The sequence below is a fragment of the Mustela nivalis genome (assembly GCF_964662115.1).
Source record: "Mustela nivalis genome assembly, chromosome: X".
In the NCBI taxonomy this organism is placed as follows: domain Eukaryota; kingdom Metazoa; phylum Chordata; class Mammalia; order Carnivora; family Mustelidae; genus Mustela; species Mustela nivalis.
This window is the reverse complement of record NC_139040.1, coordinates 31,905,104-31,912,924: the sequence shown is the minus strand read 5'-3', so window position 1 is coordinate 31,912,924 and position 7,821 is coordinate 31,905,104. Positions and strand designations below refer to the sequence as shown.

At 38.7% G+C, this 7,821-nt stretch overlaps 1 pseudogene across 1 annotated transcript; it reads right to left on the bottom strand.

Annotated features, from left to right (window-relative positions):
- Positions 1–6,530: 6,530 nt before the first annotated feature.
- Positions 6,531–7,023, bottom strand: LOC309855683 (F-box/WD repeat-containing protein 2 pseudogene; annotated as a pseudogene). Its single transcript has one exon. The product of its transcript is annotated as an F-box/WD repeat-containing protein 2 pseudogene (transcript).
- Positions 7,024–7,821: the final 798 nt, after the last annotated feature.

Sequence of the window (7,821 nt, the reverse complement as noted above, 5' to 3'; positions counted from 1 at the left end):
AATGTGTCACCTACCACTCCAAAGTATCCTCTTTTTTCTGTCTCTCTTTACCCTCCACAGTACATGCCAGTGTCTAAGGTTGTGAACCAACAAGTGGTTACTTAGAGGTACAATTTCTGTGGTCTGCTGGAAAATTACCTTATTTAAACCTGGACCATGGCTATTATCAATAGATTAGATAAGGGTACAAGACCAACTCTATGGGATTGGTCGTCCCAGTTAGCTGCCATCAGATAAAGGTTCTCCAAAGAGCTGATCATGCTTGCTTTGAACCAAGACCACTAAGAAAAGCAGGGATAAAAATACTTATTTGTCCCTTTATTCATTCAAAAATGTTTATCCAAGAGGTGCCTGGGTGGCTCAGTTGGTGAAGTGTCTGCCTTCAGCTCAGGTTGTGATCCCGGGGTCCTGAGATCGAGCCCCATGTTGGACTCCCTGCTCAGCAGGGAGTCTACTTCTCCCTCTGCCTTTCCTCCCTGCTCATGCTTTCTCTCTCTTTCTCTGTCTCTCTCTCTCTCACACACACACAAATACACACACACACACACACACAAATAAATAAATAAAATCTTCAAAAAAAAAACAAATAAATAAACAAACAAAATTTATCCAGGGCTTAATCAATGATACAGATTGAGATAGTACTGGGAAAACAGCAGTGAAAAAAAACAGACATGGTTTCTACCCTCATAAGAACTTACTGTGGAAAAAAACATTGAGCAAATAACAACATGTGAGTTGAATGTTATGAAAAGGAAAGCAAAGGAGCAGGGGGGATACATAGCAGAGTTTCCTCCTTTCTCCAGGTAACGTTGCTAAAAATGAATGAAAATATTCCTGGGAGAGCTGACTACTACCCAGTCATAAATGATTCAATCTTTGAATCACTAGAATCAGCTGCATTTTCTCATGAGAGTAGGGATCAGGACAGAACGAACACAATATCTTCGGATCAAGGACAACCGGAAATGAGGAAAATATTATATATGCTAACTTTTTTTGGTAACTGGGGATTGTGGTGACCAGCTCAAATGCCAACAGTGAAGGGATAGATAAAATAGGAGTGAAGGCAGCTGGCCAAATGGAAGATGATATAGTGTGGAGGGTTCTAGTATGTATGGTCAATATTTCCTGGTCTTTCAGCTGTAAGAAAAGTCAGAAGTCTGGACTGCAATGTAAAATTTCCCAATTTTAAAATGTTGGCAGCTAATTTATTGCATATTTAACCATTTTTAAAATTATGCATGAAACAAAATGTATCTCTAGCCAAGATGTGGCCAGGGGTCATGACTTTGAAATTTCTCTTCTATATGAGCAGTAAAAAGATTTGTGAAATGAAAAAGTTAAGAAAGGGAAATGAAGGGACAGTTTTGAAGAGAGGGGAAGGGAAGAAAAATGATGAGTTAGCAATGGTTTAAGATGCTTCCAAGGTCACTGAGGAAAATATTAACTGAACAGGGTTTTTGTTTGATTGTTTGTTCTTTGTTTTTGTTTTGTTTTGTTTTGGCTTTGAGCCAAGAGCACCCAGGACATGGAGTTTTGCTAAAGAGGTGCTAAATGCAATATTTCTTTTCAGAGTATCTACTATTCTTATTTGTGTGTTTATCATTTCATTGCTTCTATGCATACTATACAATTTAGTATGATTCTGTGTGTAGACATGTTAGGAACACAAGACCACGATACGCATTATGGGTGTTACAGACTAAACTGTAAGAAAATAAATGTCTGTAGTAAGCTATCCAGTCTGTGTTATTTTGTTATGGTGGCCCTAGCAGACTAAAACAATGGCAATACACGGTTTATGGTGGTGATCAGATCTGACATCCACCCGAATCACTAATAAGAATGTCAGAGAATGTGGGGACGTTTGAGAAATGGAGCACATTTGGCTGCCAAGTTCATACCACAAAAGATTTTGTTGAGAGTTCTATGGAAACTGCCATCTCTGCAAAAGCTATTCCCTCAGTGGAAGGAGCTTCCTCAGTGAGACCACAGCCAACCCTCAGGGATGCACTGGAACCTGCCAGCGAGGTAAGGCAATTCATCAGAAAGAAGAACTGGCAATGGAACAGAAGAGCAAGACAAGGTAGGGTCCTCGAAGCTTCTCTGTCTACCATTATATCTCACTCCCACAAACTTCCTAGTATATTAGCCTCTGTTTCACTTCTGCCTTGCCAATGGCCAACTCAAATGCAGAATTATATAGAGAGGAGGATTCTTGAAAACATAGCTCCCAGTGCTAATTGGAAAGAATGGTGCCTTGTGGATAACACACTTCCACGCGCAGTACATATCATTAACAAGATATTATTTACTTTTAACTTATAAACAGTAACAGCCTATATGCACTTGTCTGAAATCAACCATGATTATGAGTGCTGCCAGACTTACTTTCTTTTTTATTCCTGTAGAATATGCCATAATTTATCCATTCTCCTGCCGATGTACATTTGGGCTTTCTTCTTGTCTCTGGCTTCTTCAAAGAATGGTTAAACAAAGGATGCACTCCATGTCTTCTGACACTCATATGCATGAAAGTGGAGTTCCTAGGTATGCACATTTTTAAATTTTCCAGATAATGCCAAATTATTTTCCAAAGTGGTTTTTGAATTCCAACAGTAGTAGATAAGCGTTCCCATTACTTCATATCTTGGAAGACACTTGAAATAGGCAGGCTTTTTGTTTTTGTGGCTGGAAGGTATAAAACTGTATTTTGTGTGCCTTTAGTTGTAAATTCATTGATCACTAATGAAAATTAGCATACACTGCTATAATTTTTGAGCTTTGTTTTATGTGAAATTCTATTCATGGAGTTAGTCCATTTTTTGTGTTGGGTCATTTGTGGTTTTCTATATTGAGTCATAGGGGTTATTTATTATGTCTATCAGGACTTTGGCAGTTAAATGTGTTGTAAATATCTTCATTTAATTTTTGTCTTTAAATATGTAGTGCTTTTGATGAACAGAATATCTTAATTTTAACATAATCAAACACATCTCTCTTTTCCTTTATGGAATTTGAATCTTGTAGATTTATTTTTTAATTAATTAATTAATTACTTTAAAAATTATCATTAAGGAATACACTTTATTTAAATCCATTCTTACATAAGATCATAAAAATATTCTTCCATACATTCTTCTAAGAAAGTTTTGATTTTCACATTTAAGTATTTAACCTACTGTGAATTGATTGTTGTGTGTGGCATGTGGTTTTTGTATCTCAATTGATGGATAAATATTTCTCTCGGCACTATTTCATCACTTACTGAATGGTCATTCCCTTTCTACTTACTTGCAATGGCACTTTTGTCACATATCGATCTATCATCCAATTATCATCTATCTTCTTCTTCCCTCCCTCCCTCCTCCCTTCCTTTTTTCCTCCCTCCCTTCCCTTCTTTTTTCCTTCTTCCCTTCGTTCCTTCCTTCCTTCCTTCCTTCCCATTGTGATCCACTAATCAATTCATGTAGCCTGATCCAGCACCATTTTGTTTCAGTTTCTGTATCTTCCATAAAATTTTGATATAAAGCAGAAATATTTTCATTTTCCTTCTTCAGTAGAGTCTTTACACCAATATCATGTTCTCAAATTCAAAGAAAAACCCTGTCATTATTTTGATTGGAGTGTTTTGAATCTATGGACGAATATTGGAAGTGACATTTTGTATTGGTTTTCCTATACAAGAACAGAATTAATTTTAGCATTTATTTGTGTCATCTTTAGTTATTTTCAATAAAGTTTTATAACTGTGACCATAATGTTCTTAGATATCTTTTAATATTTCAACTATAGGTGTCATATATTATTACTTTTATAAACATCTTTATTGAAGTATAATTCAAATACTATACAATTCAATCATATAAAGTGTATAGTTTGGGGCACCTGGCAGGCTTAGTCAGTAGGGCATGCATTTCTTGATCTTGGGCTTGTAAATTCCAGCCCCACATTGGGTGTAGAGATTATTTAAAAATAGAATCTTTTAAGAAGTGTACAATTCAATGTTTTTTACTATAAGCACAGAGTTGCATCACCATTGTCACAATCAATTTTAGAACACTTTAATTTATACAGCAAAGAAATCCCATATCTGTTAGTCACCACCTTCTAACCCCCTCTGTCTCTCTTCCAGGCCCGAGCAAGGACAAATGTACTTTCTGTCTCCTTGGGTTTGCTTCCTCTGGACATTTCATGTAAATGGAATTTACATGTGGGCTTTTGAGTCTGGCTCTTTTCACTAGCAAAAATGTCTCTATGAGCCTATGCCTTCAGTTGCTTTGAACATCTTCCTAGAGGGGGGACTCACTATATCATGAGGTAATTCTATGTTTCTATTTTTTTTGAAGGGTCACCATGCTGTTTTCCATAATGACTGCACTAATTTACATTTCAACAAACAATTGCAAGTTTTCTCATTTCTCCACATTCTTGTCAACATGTTATTATTTCTTTAATAACAGCCATCCTTGATGTCTAGTTTAATGTGTTAATTTGTCTAGGCCTCAGTACCCAGATACCAAACATTATTCTTTATGTTTCTTTGGAGGTATTTTTTAGATGATATTAAAATTTAAACTAGTAGATGTTGAATAAATTAGATCACCCATCATGATACGGTTGGGCCTCATCTAATCACTGGAAGATCTTAATAGAAACAGACTGATCTCTTTCCAAGAAGAGTGAATTCTGCAGCAGAATGTCTTTGGATTCCAACCACAAAATCAACTCTTCCCTGGATCCCCATTCTACTGGCCCACCTTGAAGTCTGTGAACTTGCCAGTCTCTACAATCTTGTGAGCCAGTTCCTTAAAATCAATCACCCAATCACTCCTATACATCTTATAGGTCCAGTTTCCTTAGAGAACTCTGACAGATACATCATACTAACTGGTAGGCAATGGGTTTCATTTGCATTTCCCTAATTTGTGATATTATATCCACTCTATTGGGGTACAATTTACATGAAATAAAATATAGACATTTTATGTGTATAGTTTCAGATGAGTTTTGACAAATGTATATGTCTGTATAACCACTATGACACTCAATATGGAAAACACTTCCATCACTCCAACGTTTTGTCTTAAATCTTTTCAGTCAATTCCCCCAACAATCCTAGCCCTAGACAAATACTGATATGCTTTCTGTCACTATAGATTCAATTGGCTTCTTCTAAAATTTCATATAAAGTGAATCATACTGTATATATGCTTTATGTATAGCTACTTTTGTACAGCATAATATTTCTGAGATACAACCATTTAATTAAATGTATCAATAATTTCTTTCTTTTTATCACTTAGTACTATTCTATTGGACAAATACACTTCAATTTGTTTACACACTCACAATTTGGTGAGAAATGTTTGGATTTTTTCCCCAATTTTTGACAATTATAAATAAAGCTGCTTGGAAATTATATCACAGTATAGTTATGGCAAACATACCAGGAGCAAAATAGCAGACAAGAAATTTCTAACTCCTCATTCCACCATGCAAATATCAAAGCACCAACAGAAAATGACTACACATATATTTTGTGAGAAGACAGAGATTCTTTAAACTTATGGATATACCTAGGATTGAAATTGTGGGATTATAGGGAAAACATATGTTTTACTTGATAAGAAATAGCTAAAATGATATCCAAACTGGTAGTAGTATTTTATTTATTTTATTTTTTGTTATTTTTTAAGCAAAATGTGTTTTATGGGCAACCAACAATCAGGTTAATGAACCATAGAACTTTATTTACTTCAAACTAACATTCAAGAAAGATGAATCCAAAATGCATCCTCCTATACTGACCAAAAGAGCTTAGTACAAATGAAGTCAGTGGTGTACCCTGTTAGCATGCTGTGCTGTATGTCAAAAAAACAAGCCCTCCCCTGCCCCAAGCCCTGGTCCCTTGGCAAACACAGATAAAGAATCATGTGCTGCGCCATGATGAAACCGTTAGGTAAGAACTTTGGTTCATGCCATCCACTGCCATAGAGGTGGCACTGAACACCCACAGTCCCCACACCCAAACTTAGTCAACGGTGGTCAGCCGGTGATGTGGGCTATGCTCCTTCCACAACATCAGATGAATCCTGTGGTCAAGCGCGCTGGTGGCAAAGCCCAAGCCCGTGTCATGGTGCCCATACAGTCCATTGACCCAGGACGCTTTGTCCACCAGGAAGCTCAAGCCTCTCCTTGTCTTCCTGTATTCTGGCAGAGGCCAGTGGCTAATCAGGTTCTCTGTCTGCAAGTCTATGATATGCAGGGAGCAGTTGTCAAACAATGGGAAAAATATATCTCCAAAGCTATGCAAGGCCATGTTTGCTCTCTCAGGAGTCCCCTGACCCTGAGAATATCACAACCGACTAAGTCCTGCACTGCCAAACTACAATGTATGTACCATCATACTGAAGTCTTGGAGGTAGGCAGATGCTTCTAGTCTCAGTGACAAACAACATCTTTAAGCACTTGCAGTTGATTTCTCTCCCAGCTGGCCAAATCTTGATCTCATAGTTGTCCACCCTTCAGAGTATGTAGTCTCCAGGGCTGTGCAAAAGAGATCTGACTTGACACTCTTGCAGAATCACTTTGGTGACCCATTCCATGCATCGGTGCATGTGTTCAGGCTCATCCCAGCAGATGAAGTCTGTATTTTCCAAGTGAACTCTTCAGAGCCACTCACCAAGACACCCAGTTCAACTTTGTACTCAACGCTTAACACTGCCCCCTGGCAACCCCGGAAGTTCTGGGTCCTGGCTTCCAGAGCTCCATTCCCAACAGGCCACAGTGTTCTCAAAGGAGCCCATCCCAAGCTCCTGTTCATCACACTTCACTTCTGCCCAACTGTGGATCTAGATTCCATAAATGCACTGACCTGTGCTCACTTCCCACAGCTTTGCCGACAAGTCGTCTGACCCTGTGCAGAGAAAGCCTTTTTTGTGGTCAAGTGCATACCCTCTGGCAGTGTGTCCCATTAATGATGAGGGCTCAAAGGCTTCAAGGTTCCAGTTGCTTCATTCTCAAATAAGCTTTCAAACAAACCTTCTTCCAGGGCAAGGCATCCTGAACAGAATCATTATGTGCCAACCCGAATTTTTACGTGCAGACTGAGGACCGAGCCATTTTAACAAATAAAAACTGAGCTCCAGGGGAAGAAGTTTGAGGAAATATCCCAAGTAATTGGAGAGATAGATGCCTGGGCTGGACTGCCCCACTCAGACTAATCTGGTGATCCAGAATTTTATTTATTTTTAAGATTTTTAAAAATCTATTTAACATAGAGAGAGATCACAAGTAGGCAGAGAGGCAGGCAGAGAGGAGGGGGGATGCAGCCTCCCTGCTGAGCAGAGAGCCTGATGCGGGGCTCAATCCCAGGACCCTGGGACCATGACCTGAGCCAAAGACAGAGGCTTAACCCACTGAGACACCCAGGCACTCCCAAAGTTTCTTTTTTTCTTTTTTTCTTTTTTTTTTTTTTGGCCAGTTCCTCCGAGAAAGAAATGTAACAGAAATGTTACCAAGCCACGCCTCTACTTCCCTTCTCTCCACAAAGTTATGGAAAAATTGACCTGAGCAAGCCCCCCAGGGGCCGGGAACCTAATGCCAGGCTAACACCAAATAGGTCCGTTGGGCAGCCTCCCACCTGCAGGGAGAGAAAGACAAAGGCCCTGACCTCTGTAGAGCATTTTAAACTTCCACCAGCAACACGTGCACGGAATACGTAATTTGGGGGCACTAAAATGTTAATCATTCTGTGGCTGTGTATTCATTTTTCATTGTGGTTTTAATTTGCATGTTCCCTAGGAGTAGCTGATG